The sequence below is a fragment of the Strix aluco genome, chromosome 1, assembly GCF_031877795.1.
Source record: "Strix aluco isolate bStrAlu1 chromosome 1, bStrAlu1.hap1, whole genome shotgun sequence".
NCBI classification, from domain to species: Eukaryota; Metazoa; Chordata; class Aves; order Strigiformes; family Strigidae; genus Strix; species Strix aluco.
The window spans coordinates 6,446,772-6,467,843 of record NC_133931.1 but is presented as its reverse complement, the minus strand read 5'-3'; positions in this window follow the sequence as shown (position 1 = coordinate 6,467,843).

Below are 21,072 nucleotides of genomic sequence, written 5' to 3'. Positions count from 1 at the left end.
CTAGCAGTGGATGGTACCTTGAAGAGTTAGTACCTGAGAGGCGTCCCAGCTCAGGGGAGATGATGGTCACAGAGTTTCTGGGGTCCAGGAGAGCTCAGAGGGTCTCACTTGGGGCCTAATTGACTTTTGTCAGATACTTATCACTCTGGCCTAGCTCAGACAATGAGGTGTTCTGGTGTCTTTCAATGTGCAAGAACTTGATGGGTGTGCAATTCTGTTATTGTTCTCCCAGGTCAATAGATGGTGATAGGCTGTTATAACTGTTCCCAAGTGATAAGGAGGGAAGAGCCAGGCTCCTCAAAGGGGTGTCTTAACCATCAGCAGTACCTAACTCCTCAGGTTGGTATGTGGCCCAGGAGTGGGGGAGGGGTGGGGGGAGTTGCACCACCACACCTTCAATATCAATAGAGGCTGGAGGATAAAGGGTTTGAGAACAACCCTGCCAAGAAGGACTGGGGGGTACAGGTGAATGAAAAACTGGACATCAGCTGGCAATGTGCGCTTGCAGGCCAGAAAGCCAACCATATCCTGGGTTGCATCAAAAAAAGTGTGACCAGCAGGTCGAGGGAGGTGATTCTGCCCCTTTACTCCACTCTGGTGAGACCCAACCTGGAGTACTGTGTCCAGCTCTGGAGTTCCCAGTTCAGGAAAGACATGAACCTGTTGGAGCTGGTCCAGAGGAGGGCCACAAAAAAGATCAGAGGGATGAAACACCTCTCCCATGAAGAAAGGTTGAGAGAGTTGGGGTTGTTCAGCCTCAAGAAGAGAAAGCTCTGGGGAGACCTTATTGCAGCCTTCCAGAAGTTAAAGGGGGCTTATAAGATGGGAACAGAGCTTTTATTAGGGCCTGTTGCGATAGGATAAGGGGTAATGGCTTTAAACGGAAAGAGGGTAGATATAGATTGGACATAATGAAGAAATTTTTTATGCTGAAGGTGGTGAAAGAGTGGAACAGGTTGCCCAGAGAGGTGGTAGATGCTCCATCCCTGGAAACATTCAAGGTCAGGTTGGACGGGGCTCTGAGCAACCTGATGTAGTTGAAGATGTCCCTGCTCATTGCAAGGGGGTTGGACTAGATGACCTTCAAGGGTCCTTTCCAACCCAAACTGTTCTACGATTCTATGATTGTATGAACCAACCAAGGCTTTCTTCATCAGTTTCATGTGTCTTCTTTTTATTTTATTATCTTTGGATCAAAGCTATCCCAACTGTTGTGAGAAGGCTTACTTCAGATTTGATTCAAGATTAAACTGGAAGTTCAAGCTAGGTCTTACCTGAAATGAAGCAGTTCATCTACCCTGAAACACCATTACAAGAAAAGGGATGAAAAGTAATTTCTTACATCTTCAGCTGAGTAGCTAAAAAACGCATGGTAAGAAGACAGTGAAGAAGATAATTAGCAAGACCATGCAAAGTCAGATATGTGGGTATAAACATATGAATAAGCCCTGTTTTGTGTAGGAACCTTAAAGGTTTTTCCAGTACTGATCCTGTGCGACAGTTCCCTATTTCCATGATGTTCCGTTGCATGAGTTTCTCTGACTCTGTACTGTCCATAGACTCTTTGTTCTACTCTATCAGCAATACAAGACTGGAGTTTAGGGTTAAAAAGAGAAAAAGCCATACAGATGAGAAAAAAAAATGTTTTTTTGTTTTTGCGTATTTTTAAATAAATTTGAAGTATGTGATGCACAGACAATGAAAAGGGAGGAAAATACTCATTAAAGTTGTGTCCTTAACAGTGTTAACTTCATATTTCACCTCAGTTAACTGAAATAAAACATGTTGTGTCAAATATATAAAAGGAAAGAACAGGGAGCTGCCAAAATGCTGTTCTGCTGGACAGAGGAATATTATTCTTAGAACTCTGTAAAGAAACTAGTAATTGATGACAGCTGTGAGACAAGAATTTATCCTCATTTTCTCCAGCCAAGCAGACGAATAAGGAAAAACTGACTACCCTAATCGGTCCTGTCTCATTCAAAACACTTGATCTGGTTTGGTTCAGAGCTCAGAGGCTCTGCAAGAAAACACACAGGGAGAAGATGTAATTTTCAAAGAACAGATTTCTGCTTTCACACCCTGCAGCAGATTATCTTCTTGCAGCTAAAAGGGCATTGGGGTTCTTCAGTTACCTCCCCCAGCCCCAAAGCTGGCTGTGCTGTTCCCTCACTATAAGCTTTGTCCTCTAAGAAATGTTTTTGTCCAGTTCTTGAGAATGGTAAATGATGGAAGAACAAGAAGTTTTATCTTTATTCTCTTCCTAAACACCTGGCACAACTTTGTCTCCTGTATTCAGTCTGTACCTATTGGCATATGAAATTTGAGCAATGTATTTTTGTCTTTTTTTTTTTTTTCCAGGATTCCATTATTGCTGAATTCAATCAGCTTTAAATAAAATGCCTTTAATGAGAGAAAAGAGTATATCAGAAGAAAAGGGGAAAAAAATCCATGTTGCAGGATAAGGATGTCTCAGAGTTAGATGTCAGGAAAAAATAAAATTTACCTGCACACATCTTTGCAGAAGGCATTTATTTAGACAGTCATTAGGATTTATTCCAAAGGATCTTTACCTCATGTTTCAGAAAGCAGCAGGGCTAAGCCCAGAAAGAAATCGTATAAAAGAAACATGCTGCAATGCATGGACAAATGACCTTATTTGAAAATGGGATAGAATCTTCCTACCTGCTGGGCTTAGTTTAAAAATATAGTGATACATTATGGATGGGAAAATAAATAAATAAATAAATAAATAAGCTGTTTGGCTATGTGTTTATATACTGCTTTATATTCATTTCATCAATAACTGAAAAGGTAGGAATAATGTTATGGAAGGTTGTATCTTCTTGACTTTCCTAGAACTGTTCTTTTAAAGTGATCTTTTAAACATGCTAATTGGACTGTATGAAGAGACTTTTCCAGGTTTGCTTACAAAAGCAATCTTACAATATCCATTCACTACTTGCATTAGATTAAGGAATTATTATTCCACTAATAATTATTCCATTATTATTCATATAATTTCATTATAAGGAATTAATATTCCACCAGTCACTGGGTGGTAAGGTGGAATATTTTAAAATATATTAAATAGCACTAGATGTCTATATTTAAGTAAATGAGTTACAAAGTAGGTACCTTTAGCTACCAATGTTAAAAATCATCTCAAAACTCAGGGGGGTTTGCCTTCAAACATATTTCATAAAAATCTCAGATATCCTTCAAGTTAGAGACTGCTTTTGAACTGTGTTCAGAGACAACCAGCTGCAAACAGAACATAACACAACTAATAAATTAATGCCCTATTGTAATATAAATATAAATCAATGGGCCAAGACAGAGATGTTTGCCTAATGCCTTCTCTTCAGGAGTTTTTCTGTTGTGTACCTTCAGAAGTTGTAATTTGCCAAGTGATAGCAACTCTGAGACTTATTCATGAAACATGTTTTACTAGCAGGCAGTGTCAACAGAAGCTGGTGGTGGAAGGAACAGGATGGGATGTGATTTAGTGAACCATAGATAGACTAAGATGAGAAATCTGAAGTTGGACTTTTACTGAAAAAGTCTGATTTTTCCAAGTGGAAATTTTATGAATAACAGCCAACGCTGGAAAACGCTGGGAATTTTCTCAGCCTCACGATAGAAATGATCAAAGTAAAGAAGTCCTATGATTAGCTAACTGCCCAAGCACCAGTGTATTCAGCCATGAGAGACCTCATTTCAAGTTTCTGCTTAATATGATTCAGATCAAAGTCTTCTGTATTCTAGCTGAATGCCCTAAATTCCATCTTATAAAATAATTCTCTCTTTACTAAGTGAATTTTTAATTATTCTATAAAGAGAGAAAATGAGAGAAATTCAATTGAAAATATCAAAGTGGTTAAAGCCTTCACCATAATAATCTCTAAATATAAGGCCTATTGGCCTATTTTTTTCAACACAGACTTCATCCTGGGTTTTCCAGCCTGCTTTAGCACCCTGGCCATCTGAGTTCTTGTTCAAAGAAGAGGTATTTTCACAGAAGAAGGGCTAAAGCCTCTATTTTAATCCTGATGTGGACTTTTTTTCTTTGATGAATGGGAGGTGTGTTTTCAACCCTCTTATAGTTTTGGACTTCCTTTTTTTTTTTTTTTTTTTCCTTTTAAGATAATACTGAAACATTAAGTAAAACTGTGCTCATTATTGGAAACCAATTTTTTCTAACCTGAGGCAACTTTCTAAATTACTTTTGTCTTGGGGCTCCCTTGGGGCTTCAATTCAACTGCTAAACTACAATAGCTCCCCCACTCCTGAATTATCCTCAACCCCCAGTATCTATGCAGTTTGGGAAATATTTTCGAAAAAAAAAAAAAAAAAAAAAAAAGATTGGAAAGAGTCTGTCAAGAAAAATAAGTGGTTAACTCAAAATGGTTTTTTTTCTGCTTCTTTCTTTTTTTTCCAACTCTCCCTGAACCATTTTCTTTAATCAGATTTAGTAACCAGGACAGGCAAGCAGTAACCCATCTACTTATCAATGGGCAGTTCTAACTATACATTTACTTAGGCATTCAAGCTACATGGCAGGTCTCAGCTGCTTATTGATTTTCCTCCATTAAAATAGATGGTTTTGTTTAGCATTGAAAAAGTGAACAATTTTCCTGACACCAACCACTTGTTTAATAGTCTTGGAATAATCTATATTTCATTAAAATGATGACTTATTACACCCAAGTACTCTCCTGTCTTCTTAACTATTGATTTAAGGCAGTTTAACACTTGTATAGCATATAATAAATTGGTCTGGACTGGCAGCACTTTGTTATAAAGTCATTCTTAACTATATAAACACTGAATTGGCATATATTAGAGATGTTCCTCAGATTAGTTTCTGGAAGAGGATCTTTCACACCAAAACAGAGTCAGTACTTTTTTTTTAAAGCCTCATAAAACTTTTAGATAAGTAGAAGATACCACAATCAATATTCATAGCATGATTTATACCAGAAAGAAGCTTTCCACTAAAACCTGACTGTAAACCCAGTACTGTAAAGTATTTAGTACAGTAATCCATCTTGTAGATATTTTAAACTGGGCATTAATGGTGCTGAAAAGTCGAGTGGCAGTGAATCACCTGAATTAGGGAGAAGTAGTTAGGAACTTTATTAGTGGGAATGATTCAAACATACCTAAGCCCTTTAGCCCTTTATTTTCCAATCAGTGACTTATTTTCTCATATTTTCTTCCTGATCACTTTTTTAGCTGCTGATATCACTAAAGCCTTGCTTTGACATGGTGGAATAGATTTATCCTCCCTGTGCTTACAAGAAGGCAAACAGCAGACAGAAACAGGTTTCAAACATAATCTGGTTTATGAGCTGCCAGCACATATTCCCCTGCTATTGCCATTCCATTTTCAATTCACCTGAAGAAATCAAAACAGACTCAGTTAAGAGTTTGCAAAATTATTTTCATAGAGGGCTCTTTGAGCACCCAAAAGAAGAATGCACAGGAAAGTCCACTGGAGATATTAGTTTCTCTCACACTTCCAACAGGACAATATGTTGTTCTCTTCCCTCAAAATATGGTGTCTGAAGTCAATAGCAGGATTTAGTCATATTAAAAGGGCAGTTTCAAATCTGTTGCTATTTCATAGGGCAGCTAGTATTACAAAAAGGAAAAATATTCTCTGCAATGGAGGAAGCATTTTGTAGATAGACACTTTTGCTACTTCTCAAGTGCATACAAACAGTCATTTCCTCCCATTGCCCATCTAGAAAGAGAAACAAGGGGAAGAAAACAGCTCATTTTAAGTAGAAAAGTATGATGGCTAAAATAGAGGAATGCTCAGGAAGAAGCACATGAGGTTTGGGGCCTTTTTCCATCTAAATTGGACTTCGAGATGATGATGACAGCCCTGAGAGACAGTGGAATGATATTACTGTTTTAGTTTTTCAGAGAAGAACATCAGAGTACAGAGTCTTAAAGTCAAGCAATAGTCATTTACTATTTGAGAAATCTATAGACAGAAATGACTACTGTGCTCTAATCATCCAAGAAATATTTTCAACTTTTCTGAGCAATCATACGCCTTTCTCCAGTATAAGAGAGAGAAGCATACCAGCAATTCCTCTGCCACATGACCTTACACTTACATGTGAACAGTAGATCTAACGCTACCTTACTGCACTAGATCTAACTGGATAAACAGTACTGCTCATACAATGTTGTTCAGAAAATTCTGGGAAGAATTAGCCCTGTTGCACATGAGCCGAGGAGATAGAGGATGAATATAGCCAAACTGGCACAACCAGTGTGATTCATGAAACTCACCGCTATCCACCTTTTTTGAATCCATCAGCTGGCAAGAACAGAGCATGCTACAACTGAACTCACCCAGTGAGTTTTATGCAATTAATAGACATTATGATGATGACCCCTGTCCTAAACCAAGGTAGTGAAGCTATTCAATATTACTTCTCCAAGCAGTCATGGTGACAATTAACAAATTTAATCCATGTGGTTTCTGCTTACTGTAAGAAAAGCATATGAGGCATGTATTACTGAATTTAACTCAGTGAATGAGGTATATAATAACTACAGGAAAATAATACTTTGTAGTGTATGCACAGCTGAAACAGATGTTAGGTAACATAAGCACATGTTGGGTGAAACATGTTGTAAAAAAAGCAGGCAAAGCACACAATACCACAGTGTGCAGCATGCATCAAAACTCATGAAATGTTTATCAAGAAATACTAATGTAGATATAAAAGAATACTCTGTGATCAGTTTATAGTTCTCTTGTTTCTTTTAACCTTTTGATGGTGGCAACTTTGTCTCGACGCTCTCAAGCTCTTTCCTCATCATATTTGCTTGGTTTTTCTAATCTATCTTGTGTAATATTCTAGGCAACATGTACAGTGTAGTGTTCATTCTAGTCCCCACTGTCAGGCAAATCAGACACCTCTTGTCCCTCAGCAGTGCTCCTTTCCCATTTTCTGGGCCCGTATTTTATTTGGTGGAAACCCGAGATGTAAGGAAACCATGGGGCAAAGGTGTGTCTGTCTCTAGGCTTGGTATAGGGAGAGAACAGATAAGATTCATTTCTACCTCGAGGTCCTTACATGTAGATGTCTGTGTGAGGATGCTGAGACACGAGCAAGGAATCTTGGTTTCTATTATAGCCAGTGGGCAACCAGGGTTTGATTCAGTTGCCTAAACATCCATCTGGGACTGGTAGGTTTGACTAAAAGTTTACAGGAGACCCATATGACTCTGAAGCAGCATCTGTAGGGCAGGGTTATATGAGAGCAGCTCAGATGGCACCACATGACTATTTTTAGGTAACTGAATAGCCCAGCTAATTAGTGGAGCCTAGAGCACAATTCAAGCACCCCTAAAATAAATGTCTACACTCATGTAAATCATTATCCAAACTCCCTGAATGACTAGAGCTACTTTGAGTATAGTGGGAATTTACACATCTGGTACAGAAGTAGACACCTCACCTCAGATGTCTTAATCTCTCACTGAATCTGCTTTTTATACCAAACACGGCCTGGGAGCATGAGGATTTTGTAGATAAAGCATAGCCTACATTCATACTATCCAAAAACCTATCTCCATGACACAGTGCAGTGACCTGAATGAAAGCATATGTCAGCTCTGAATAAACTCTTCTGGGAATCAGTAGTAGGATAACCATAGCAGTATTGTGCTTTTCCAGGGTTTGTATGTCAAGTTTCTCATTCAGAGCTTGTTCAGGTACTTCTCAACATTACACTATACCTTTCTGATATATCTTGAATGCCTTTCAGTAGTGTGTTAAGTGATGTAGCTAACATCTGTCAAATGTAATTTGTCCTCTCTTTTCCGCTCCCCAAGGGAGGAATTATGCATGCAGTGTAGCATTTTGTTTTAGTTAAGAATTCGTGCTTGCTGTTTACACATAAAAGATGCTGGGATAGAGTGGATGTAAGACGAAGGTCTCCTGCTGTGAATTCAGAGCTCTGAGTTTTTGCCCTATTTTGAACCTTCAGGAAAAGGTGGCCTTCTGCTTAGCCATTTGTAAATGACTTCCCATATACGATAGTCAAAAGGGAGAAGTATTGCGCTACTCACAAGGTTTTCTTCTGTTTGTCTGACTGAGAACACTAATATGCTGTTAATTAACAGTTTCCTGAAAGATGGTAAGGCCTTTTGACCTCTTGATCTATCTGTGGTGGCTGCTGAGCATACAGTGAGAAGGCAGGAGCAAAAGAAAATGCTCTGTGAAAGGAAAAGAGAACAGTAAGCTTTGCAATGACCCTCATTTTCTGTGGCAGCTCGTTCCATGTTATCATACTGGGTTTGAAGACATCTCTGCACAATGTACATTTTAAGTAAGAAAGACCTCTATTCACACTTTTTTCTGCTAACAGGTAAAATATTAAAAGGCATCATCAAGGCTAGAAGCAGAATTAAAAAAACTAACGTAAGCTGTATTTACATGAAGGTAAATATGGTAAGTACAACACATCTAAAGGGAGAAATCTCACTCTTCTGAGCTCACCAAGTCAATTTAGAGGCTCTCATGCTTTGCAGGAATATCAGAATATTATGTGAAATGAAGCTCTGAGCCATTTCAAATTATTCTGCTATAGATCTAAATTAATCTGAATTTAGCTAAGTTCAGTGTAGCCTTCAGGAAAGCCAAATCATGTAACTTGATGTAGGATCCTGCATCCTACCTGCCAGAGGTTTGTTTATGATTATATATGCACTTGCAAAAGCGTACCTGAAAGGATGAGGCTCCAGTGTTTACCAATTTAAACTTTCCCAGAAGTTTTTCCTTTGTACCTATACAGTGTCTTGTTCTGTTTCCTGAGCACCCCAATGAAATAACTTCCCAATAGACTACTACTGTAAGCTCGTCTTTCTGCATCAGAGGATGGTTTGAGTGGAGAAGAGAGAACAAAGTTAGTTGTCTTTTTGCATATGATTCATGGGTATTTATAATATAGTTTGCTGAAATGATAATTCTGTCCATGATTAAACTGACATTTAAAAAATAATAATAATGAATTTCTCCTGCATTCACAGCTATCTGAATTCCAGAAAAAACACTCAACTTCTGCAGTTCAAATTCAAATCAAAATTCGACCCCATCAACCCAGAGGCATTTGCTTTTTTTAGAGTTCATAATCAACTCTGCAACTGAGTGTAGGCAGACAAAATAAGTTACGCAGGTTTACTCCAACTCTCTATACTGAAGTTCTCCCTACCTTTTAACCTCCCTAAAATGGGAAGGGAGGAGGAAATATAGTCAAGGTCTTCTGCTTGCTCTTCCCAGCATAATGAATCCTCCCCCATGTTCATTTAGTTCATCCCCTCTATAAAAATGACTTTTTCAATCAAAGCATTGTACTCCTTCCAAAGACATTAAGCCAAATGACAGAACATGAGCTGAAATGACAAGGACAAGCTAGCTCAGCGCAAGGCAAGGGGAGTTTCTAAAGTGAATGATTGAAAACTAATATATACTAGGACTTTGCCCAAGGACTCTCAGCAAATTGTCCCTACCAAGAACCTGATTTTTAGATCAGGATAGAAGAAAAATTAGGTAGTGAACAAGAAAACTCTCTAGCACTTGGTTTGTTGTTTTGCTTTTCTTGCCTACTTGCCATGAATAGTTCTGCTCATTATTGATGGTGTTTGAACTTTTACATGCTCAAAGCCCAGAAAAACCTCAGAATTCAGAATTAAGAAGCTAAATTCAACAAAAGGAGGGAACTGGACATCTCAGAGTGAGAGTCATAGGAATAGTCATAGGGAATGGGTGGATTAATAAACAGAAAATCAAAAACACCTTTAGGAAGAACATGTCTGATGCCAACACTGCCAGAATTAGGAACTTATCTGAAGATCTGAAGTAAGTGTGTACAAAAAATAAGGAGTTAGATATCAATACTGCATCTTGGAATCAGGTGTTGAATTTAGGTATTAAGCGAATGACTGCTTCATTTTTGTCAAGCAGCAGGGCTTCCTACTTTTAAGAATACAGATGCAAGTTTACATCAGTTGCCATGAAGACTACAGACCTAAGTTACCTTAGGTTACCTTGGCTCACCTAAACCCAGAGGAGTCAAACCCATAGCTATCACATCCCATAAGAGATTTGTTTTGCAGACCTGGGGCATGCTTCTCTGAATTCTTCCTACTGAAGTCTTGCTACTCTCCACAAGCAAAGGCAAAGTTCCTAGGTAAGGGAGGCAATAACCAAAAAGGAACCTGACTCTGTGGCTTTGTTGTTAGGGTTTTACACAGGCACCAATAATAATCTGTACTTTCGGTGTAATAGTGAAAAAAAAGAAAAAAAAAAAAGGAAACAATCTCCACTCTAAACTAAGCAAGTTGGGACTCTACCTTTAAAACACTGTTTAATATGAAATTTAACTGTTGTGCAGAGCTGGTACAACGTTTATGAACCACTTTGTGTCTAGGGTCTCTATTCCCGGCTATCAATCACTGCATATTTGAAAGTGATCCTTCATACTGTATACCCTGAGGGAAGAAACTAGCAACAAAGACTTAAGCTGATTTCTGACATGATAAGCCACAACTTTTCGGAGAGCCATTAGAGGCTATTGGGCTAGCTAGCTCTCGGGGAATTCTTTTTACATACCTAACATTTATATACTAACAAAACTCAGCTCATATATTGAAACTCCAAGGAACTGGTTGTCTCTTTGGAAACAAATGCACTGCATTTATATTGATAAAATGAATTTGCCTTCATTCAAGATAAATGACTTAGCCACTGGATGTGGCCCTTTTTTTCTGTTCAAGAATAAGTATGTATGTTCACAGTACTTCAAAGGAGAGTTGTAGCACTGTTTTTCATTTTAGTTTTAAAAATGACAGTGTGGCACACACATCAGACAAGCATCGTCTGTAGCTGATTCAGCTTTATGTGGTACAGCTCCCCACAGCTACACATCCAGGATTTGAGACTGAGATCCATCCCAAAACTCAGCCTACACTACCTGGCAGTCAAAACAAGCCCTTCTTACAAGGCAATCTCATCCCCCAGTTAAAAAGGAGGGAGGATATTTTGATATTTATCATTTTGAGATGACGAGGGATACAGATTTTCCTGCAGATCCTCCCTCATCAGAAATTAGTTTTAAAAAGTTTGTGTTATTCTAACATTTTCATAATGAAATTATCCATATTTGGACTGTTTTATTATTTTTGTTTTCATTATGTGCCAAAATATTTCTAGATTGTCAGAAATAAAGACAAAATAAAATAAGATTAAAAAGCTAAGCTCTACCTATTTCTTTCCATCACTATGTTTTCCTTTTATTATTATTTTTTCAGAAGAATTTTCACACATGAAGAACTTTTTTCTCTGCCTATAATTGAAATTGAATTGTGAAAACCTTTGTGAAAAAGAATTACAATTTCTGCAGTTTTACGTCAGACAATATTATCTTTCACACAACAGGTGTAACCACATCCTGTTGACTCACAACTTATAAACCTCTAATTTATATTAACAAAACTTTTTGTTTGTTCTCAATCATTCAAGACAAGTGTCAGAATTCCCAATACTTAGTTCAATTAGCAGAAGCAAGAAATTGTTTTTAAAAAAAGATATTTGGAAAAAACTGCAGTCCTTTACCATGAAATTTCCAGCAAATATCATTCTAATCAGTGTCTTCACATTAACCTTTTTACCATTATATTTATTAGAGGTATAAGTCTGAAACAAATTTTCCCTCTCTTAATAATGATTTGGTCATCTATAGGTAAAACCATCTGTTATCAGTCTTTAACATTATCTTCTATTATATTGCTCTATAAATATTCAAGAACATTTGTTTCAGAGTTGTCAATGCATTGGAGGGAGATAATACTGGGTTTTACTAGATGACATTCTCCCACATCATCTATTTACTCAGTCCTAAATAGATAATAAACTTTTTGACATCTCCCTCACATCATCAAACATTGTAGCACATTCCTATAAAACCAACAAGGCTTAAGTTTTGCCAAAAACTGCAAAATCCCATTTGTATTTGTTATCATAAAACATTTTATTATCAAGTGTCATAAATTAAAGTTTTTTTAACTTTTTTTTTCAGTAATGTGACATTTTTTTAAATATTTCCTCTCTTCTGGCCCATTTACCACTGAAATTAGGCTTCTGGATCTTTGTGTACTCTATTTCTCTATTTTCAAATATAACTTCAGAAAATATTAGTAGATTTCAACCCATTTTAGTATAGGGATTGAGTTGTCAAACAGAAATCAGGTTTCTAGGGATTTTTTTGGAAAAAAAAGCAACAACAATTAAAAAACCCACCCTCAGTAACAGTTCTTATCTTCTTAGATAATAGCATCAATTGATCAAAAGATACAGATCTATATGAAGTGCAGTACCATCATTGTGGTTGATGAAACCCTGCACAGTCAATGAGCACATTGATTAAAATATTGCTAAATACTGTTACAATGTATTGGAAGTCACTGAAATCATGAAAGCACCTTTGTCTGCTCAGAGCTAGACTTTGGTCATAGCCATGTTCAGCCACCACGTGTCCAGTAATGCTTCATTATAACTTGACTGTGACCTCCTGGGTTGCACTGCCCAGAGCTTGAATATTTGTCTGAATATCACTGACCATCTCTGGGAGACATGCCAGGAGTCTAACAGTTCCCTCATGACCCTGTTCCTGGTCATAGTTCACTCATATTCATTGTATACGCTACCTATATTTGTTCACCATTTTCTGTATATAATTCAGTGCCTGCAAGTGGATCACCCAGGACTCTTTCTGTTCATGCACAGTGTCTCTTTGTCCACTGTTGCAAGTAGAGATTTTCTCATCTGCCTTTTGTTATTCTGGCAATGGTAACTTGCACCATAAATAACAATGATCAGCTACACACTGTACTTGAAGCAATGAAGATCTAAATGAACACTATCACTTCATAAAAATAACTGCTGACAGGAATCTTTCCTCCCATCTATTCCTCCAAGAGGTCTTAGGTGGTGCTTACATTTCCTGCACAAATTTTAAATGAGAGAAGACATCACTAATCCCATTTTTCCACAACCACACAAAAATTGATGGTTTATGTTATCTTAACTCCTTTAATCTTTACCAGATCAATCCCTTCCTTTTATGTATCAGTTATGGTAACTTCAACTGTTCTATATTCCAGCTCCTCAAAAAACACTTTTGTCCTTCCTCTCATAGAAGGAGAAAACAGCTTGGAGTCAGGATCCACAAACATTTTGTCGTGTTCTCAGTCATCACACACCACAGCAATTTGTAATAGCTAGTCAAGTACGCAGCTGAGTCAGCAGTTAAGACCGGTTCATATCTCCACCACCCAATGGATGCCAAATTGTTTCTCTTTCTGTCTTTATCATTTTGTAGACAGCAAGCAGCTTGGGCAGAGCTGTATACCTGTAGAGCTGGCAGCAGTGAGCATTTCCTACAGTCTCAGTAGAACGGGAACTCTGCTTGGTCCTTACTCATCCATAGAAGAAAGTTTCCCTTCCACAATTCCATGTTTGAAAAAACCTAGTTCCACCTGATATTAAACTGTCTTGGGAAATGACAGCAAATTACAAACACAGTGGTATCAAAGAACCCACAAATCAGTTCATTCATTTCCCCAGCTGACTGTGAACAGCTGGAAATTAAGATCTACGAAGTATGTGCAATCACAGTGCAATGACAGCATTTTTTTATGTATGCAAACAAGATGATTGATTATATATGGACAAATAAGCTTCCCTGTAAACAAACTAATCATGGGCTTTAACCACATTGTAATCTTCAAAGGTACTTAATATGAACAACGTATGAATCAAAACACCAAGTATTGTCTCCTTATCTGATTTCTTTTTTAATAATCTCCATTGCAGTCATCTGAGATCTGCATGGACATATATCACTTCACACAGCTTGAGATCCTGATTCTGTCCCTATATTTTGGGACTGTCTCCTTTAAAGGAGACATTTTTTGTCCTGAGCTACAGAAAAACAATGAAGGTAGGCAATGAATGGGAAAAGGGTGACACTTTGTGGCAATACAAGAGAACTAAGGTCCCTTCATCCTTTTATATTTCATTCTTTTTGTATCTATCTTCCTGATATCATAAAAATGTAAAGGTGACAAAAGTAGGATGGACCTTGACCATGATTATACATAGTTATTGTTAAAAGCAAAGCAAAACCTCCAAACCAACAACATGAGAATGATTTTGTGGACATGCTTGTGAAATCACAGCTAAGCAAGTCATCGTAAGTGTTACCACAAGTGTTGTTTGAAGTCCATCATGTTCTATTCAAGCACATTAGCAAAAGTTAATTTAGGAAATAAGACTTTGGGGAAGATTTTACATCTCCCCAAACCAAGTTAACTGCTTTCCTTTCTAGAGAATGTTATTTCTTAAATAACTTATTTCGAGCTCAGCCACTCTCACTAGATCTTTCATCTTGTGAAAATTAAATTAATGAAAGATTCAGTCTTTCTGCAGAAAGCTTTGTCTATAACCCATAAATGCTAAAACTTACCAATGCCCAAACCCAGATTTACCTATGAAAAAATGGGAGATAGAAAGTTTGATGTTGATTTAAAAAGCAATGTACAATACAATGAAAATAATAAAGGTTAAAGAAAATTATCAATCCTGTACTGAACAAATCAAATTTTATAAGTCACATTATGACTGCAGCTGGATTGCCTATTATTGTATATTTGTAGGAGTTATAAAATGCCAACAGTGTAGAAAAGAAGAGATGAGCCTTTCAACTACTGCACTCTTACTGCATACATCTTCTTTTCATCAGGTCAATGTTGCAAATGCTGCCTCTATGCACCAGGGTGTCTGTAGATATTTTCACTTTGGTATTAAACAAATCTACTGGTGAGTCCTACTCCACCTTGCTCGGTAAGATGATCTTGGAATGATACAAGGCACATACACTAGATACTAACTGATGTGAATAACATTTCAGTGAAAAAGCAGCTTCCCACTTCCTTGGGCCTCTGGTAGGACCACTTGACTTGTTTATGGTACAGCTTTACTCCACACCATAACTGTGTTACATGGAAATCCCATTTGGCTCAAGTGATAGAACTGCCTGTTCCTATATAAAAAAGAGAAGTTGGTGTCAGTGGCACTGATAAAGAGCGAGCACTCATGCTAAATTGATTTTTATGGGTTTGTTCCTTCCAGGAATAATACTTCACACTTCTTTGCTTCACAACACCCATGAAATTAGCGGTATAGTAAGTCCATTCTGCAGGGAGAAAAACTTGGATGCATAGTGGTTTTAAATGCATTTTACAATTAACATTGTGGAAAGAAGCAGTAGCTGGGAGTCCTACTTCAAGAGCTCTCTTTTAGCAGGTTGTTAACTTTGGACTAGAAATAAAAGAGAGTTTGCATAGTTATCCAAAGCCAGACTGGGTCAATGTAGCAGACAGTCAGACACCAGGCAATGAAGTAATGGAGAGCATTAAATCAGGGGGGAAGCAGTCACCCCCTTCAACAGTACACCCATGGAACTGCTGAAAAAAGATCAAAGTGAGATTAGATGCCATTCAGCCCAGCTAACTTCAGACATTGGCTTTAGCCTGCTGAACCTACAGGCTGGCTGATTTCCCAGTGTTCTCTGCTTAGTCAACAGAGGAGAGGGGGTCCCAGGAGGGAGGCATTCAGAGATCCCAGGATTATGTCTGATTTTAATTCAATGACTGTCTGTGTTGAAGTACAGGAACATTTGATCTAGGTATATAAGTGCATGAATGACTTCAGGCTCTGAGTCCCGGTTTCCCAGAGGGCTTTAAAAGACCGTTTATTTCACCTCCTTGCCCTGAGGCATGATTAGCTACACACCTACTTCATTCCTGACAAAGGCTTTTCCAATCCTGTTTAAGGACCTCCAGTGATGGAGACCTCACAGTTTCCAGGTAATCAATCCCACTGCTGTATTAGGGAGATTTTGCTATGGTGCGATTCAGATTGAAACTTCACATGCCTCTATTTAGGTGTCCATAGTGCAAGCATGTCTTCTTATGAGCAAGGTGTCTGAGCTCCCACCACAGTCAGTGGGGAAACAGTAAATCTTCATTTCAGGAACTGAAGAAGCTCTTCAGTCTTTCTCCTGCTTTGCTTTCTAGGTTCCTGTTTATTCTTGCCATAGTTCTCTCGATTGATCTTTAATTACTGCACACTAGTAGGTCCAAAACCTGAATTTCAATCATTCCTTACACATTACTTGACCTGAAAGAATAAAATTAATTCACATCTTTTAGCGGCTTTTGGGTTTTCTGTTACCCAAAATATAGTTTTCTATTTTCACCCTACAGTCTTTTTGGCTTATATTTGAACCTCATTGTTCTCTAACTCCCAGATACAGTCACATCCCATCCAATAATTGTGCAGTTGACTATTTTTTTCCAAACATAATGTCTCACACTTGTACCTACTCACTGAATGTAATTCATTTTTCTTGTTTTTCTTTTTGCAAGACTGTTTTACCAATTTTCAAGATTACTTTCAGTTTTATTCATGTCATCTAGTGTATCTGTTTTCTTTCTCAGGTTCATATGATCGGCAAACTGAAAAAAAAACCAACTTTTTTTCATTCTTTACACAGCTAATGAATGCATTGTTCAGATACAATGTAGATTTCTGCAAAACTCCACAAGTATATTTTTTCCCTTTTGAAATTGATAGCTATTTTATGCAAATGGTCATCGAATTCATGTGGTAGTGATTCCATATTTTCATGGAAAACAGTTCCTTGTTTGTTAGAACTTTCTGAATGCATGAACCAAAACCTTTCTAAAATTAAGGTTTCTTTTTCACTATTTACTTTTATCATCTTTATCCAGAAGGTCTGTAACTCTGTCTTAGAAGAAAATTACAGTGGTTTGATGTAATGATATAATTTGGTCTTGTTGATTACTACTAGTTTAGTTCTTCAGTTCTTAAGGTAGAGATAATTACTAAAAATGTGAGATTATTTTAACTAGAAATTTATCAGGTCTTCATAATTACTTCTTAATTTCTACTTTCCTTATTCAAAGCAGAAATATCAGCGATCTTATCCTTTTATCACTAGTATTAGTATTTCCAGACATCTGCTAGTCATTGACCTTTTACAGGGAAACTTCAGAATGACATTAACTTGAGTGTCAGATCAAGATTTTCCATGATGTTTCTCTTACTACTCAAAAAATTATTTCGTGTTACCCTTAGTGTCTTACACATTACACTGCATATTGCTCTTCACTATTTCTAACTTTTGGTCTACATGTTCATATTATTTTATTTAATTTTATATTGACGTTCATCTTTATTAACCTCAGTTTCTATTTCTTGTTTCTTTCTGTATCTGAGTTCAAGTTTTAACCATTGTTTTTTCATTAAAATACTGTCCTTTATGTTCAATTGAATTATTTGCTTATGTGCCTGATTTACCTTTTTTAAAGAAATGTCAGGTATCCTTCAGTTCTTCTCCCTTCAATTCAACTTTTCCAGAATTTTATCTAGAAGTTATATAACACTACTAATGATAGACAACTTTGGTGCACAATGGTGTCTCTTACCCTTTTCCTTTTTCGTTTTTTCTTTCTGAATGATCCTCAGTCATTTTCTATTAATAGTGCAGTCATATGTAATTACCTCAAAGCTCTGCTACAGCGATTAAATTGTAGCCCTGATTATGTATTAAAGCTTTCAAATATTTTTGTTTATTTTCAGACATCCCATGTCAGTATACAAATATCTAGGGTGTTCAGTACACCAATTATTTTCTTCTTATCCCTGATATTATAACCCTCATGTGAATAAGTCTGTCCTCATTTCCATGAGGTAAACTGCTCTCTAAGCAAAGTACTCATGGAAAGTGACCACGTAGGCATAGAGGATGCAGATCTCCATCCAATAACACCATGTCTGCACCCTCATACACTATGGCATTGTATGACTCCTGTCCTTTAGTGAGGGAGCCATATAGTCTTCCAGCTTTTTCACCCAGCATCCAGCAGTAGTTCTGTTCCATGCAGCTCTATTTCCCCAGAGTCATTCATGTTCATGCTTTTGATAACTCCAAGAGAACATTAAGCCTAAACAATCTTACGGTAGTTACTCATATTCAGGATCTTGGTATATCAAGTTCTGGAAGAAATGGGTCTTTCTGAAATCTAACATATTTAAGTTGCCTCTTTGTGTTTCTTCTCAAATACAGTTGCTCTGGATCTCACATTTCTGAAAGAATGAAGCTTTTTCTGCTTTGTCATAGGAACAAAATTTTCATCTTCTGTCAGAATCAGCATACCCATTCTTGATCTCAAGATTGCTGGTGAGAATAAAATGCATACTATGTACCAAGGAAATCGGCATTGAGCTTCTTGTTTTGGGATTGACCAGTTATATCTGATTAGATCTTAAACTCTTTGTATTGTTTGATCAATCAATTCCCAGAATTAGGTAGCTAGCTTTAACACATTGTGTTACTGAATGACTGACTAAAAGCAATGTCCCATATATTTTAAAGCATCACTTCCCTTTGGGACAGAAGTTATAGACTGCATGACTGTACCATCTGAAAAGAAAAAGTGCATACATCAACACAATGTGATTTCTAAATTAAATGAGTGAGATCCTTTTCAAATAATGGTATTTACAAAATATATAGTTATGTAAAAATGAAGAAAAAAAGAAGTCTTGAATTGAAGATATGGTGTGGTTGTCCAAATAAATCCTGATTTGGATGGTTCTGATTTGTACAATCTATCCTGAAGTGTCAGGATATTACAAGCTTTGTCTTCAAAATAAAAGGTATTTTTTCTCTAAAAAAAAAGGCAGTTAAAAATTTCTAGGTTTTCCTCTAATTTGTTTCTGCAAAAGCGGGTACCTGATGTTAATGAAGCAAGATTTCCTGTGTCACGTTATGACTCTAAATTGTCACGCTGGAAACTATTGACACTGTGCAAACACAGGTGCTTAAATTATGTGGCTATGCCCCCAAATTCTTCCTTTAAGTAGTCTTTTAATTTAAACCCTTTAATTTGGATGTTTAGATCAGTGGTATTTACCACATTAAAAAGCTCAATATACTAACACTTGTTCTGACAGAATGACCATCACTGTGATGAAATAAGTAGCAGATTCTTAGCTGCAGTATTGACCAACATAAATTATGTTTATAATATCAGATTTACCTGATTTTTACCAAAATTTCATTAAATATCTACTGGTAGGATTTGACTCTTGTTAACCTTAGGCTACGTTTCCATGGCAGCCTCACTGCTGGTCATTGCATTTCCCCTGCCAGCTGCACATTTCCACCTTCTTCCTTATGAGACTTTCTGTAAAGGTCTTATGGTTTCATAATCCAGAATAAAAAACAAAAACAAACCCAAAAAACCTTCCTGTAATATTAATGTGCTGACATTGTTCAAAGAGTTCAGCTAGAACATGGAACAAGAGAGGGAAATGAATGGAAGAATGAGCCTGGAGCATGTTCCGTAGGAAGAGGGCAAGCACTATGGCAGCCAGAAGTTAGATCTGCCACAGAAATACAGATTCAGAAAACTCAAAGGGTTCAGTTGATTTGCTGACATTTAAATATCTTGTGCCATTTAAGATGCTAGCACATCCTGCCTAACCCGGAGCTGCTGCTCCAGGAGATTATATATCCCCCATGGATCCTGCTGCTGACCCAGTGTGAATGTCTCAGACACCCCAGGGTATCTCAGATAGCACTAGATGTCCGTATGTCAGCAGCTGAGTCAGACCCAAAGTGTGCAGAGTGCCTTCGTCACTTCCTAAATTACTTTTTTCTGCAAGTATCTTCCAGGTAGTAGCGCTGCCTGCAGAGCACGTGACCAGTCAAAATGATCCTCAGCTGATGGCCAAGCTACTGCTGACATGCCCAGCTTCCAAATGCCTTCCCTCCACAAGATCCTTGCACTACAATAGCAGTGCATGATCCAACTGAACTCATATTTACTTTTAAAGAGTTTTTAACACTGACAGCAAAACGCTACATTCTCAACTGCATATACTCAATACTGCTCACCTGGCATGGAGATCTTCACGCAATCTGTACTAAACAGTAACCTTCACTGATAATTTTTGAAACAAAACCATCTCATTTCCCTCCTTTCAGTTATCCTACAATGAGCACTGTGACCACACTCAGGACATCTGATTTTATATTATAGGTGGATGTAGCACAATGTAATTGGTAGTCTAAGCAGCAGCATTTACAGAGATCAGACCCATGTTCACGTTGTCAGTGAGCTTAAAGGAGTTGAAAGAGCATCTCAGAAAAAGAAAAACAAACAACAAAACAAGAAAAAATGGATCATTAATTGCTAAACGGAATATATTCAGAGTGAAAATCATCAAAAGGCTTAAATATAGAGCAGTGACATATCCTGGCTCTAGGAAATTTAGATCAGCTTGCGTATTATTGGAAAGAAATAAAGTGGATTTTCATGGATATAGTCACTGCACCCAAATCATTATTAAATGCACATAACATTTCATCACTCTAGTTTTCTACACTTTGGCGTAGCTTGTATCGTGATCATGTTATATTTTGACTCCTTGTACATAGTCTATGCTAATCTATTTTACTTCCTAAAGATATCTCTCCCTTTAATGAAAAAGAAAGTATTTTAAGAGCAAACTATGTGGAAAGATTTCCCCAGGGCATTACCTTCCTCTTCATGTCTGATTTGTTGTAATTCTGTGTCCTGTTATTTCAACTATCAAGCTAAATAGAGTCTGATTGTATATTGCTGTATAACTCTGCAAGGGTCCTCCATGCTCTGCCTGGCCTTATGACTTTTTGTAGCACTTCTAATCCTCTGTTTGCTTAACTTGTGAGATCTGAGCCCTGATAGGAGGTCACTCCCTAGACAGCAGACCTCTAAGGAGTGTTCAGGTGTCAAAAGAAACCTTTGCTGCTGGTCATGACTAAACTTGGACTTTTCTCCATCATTCCAAAAGAGTCTTATTCTGTGTGGCACCAAAACCCTTCCTTCTTCTGAGTTGCGCAGTTGGAT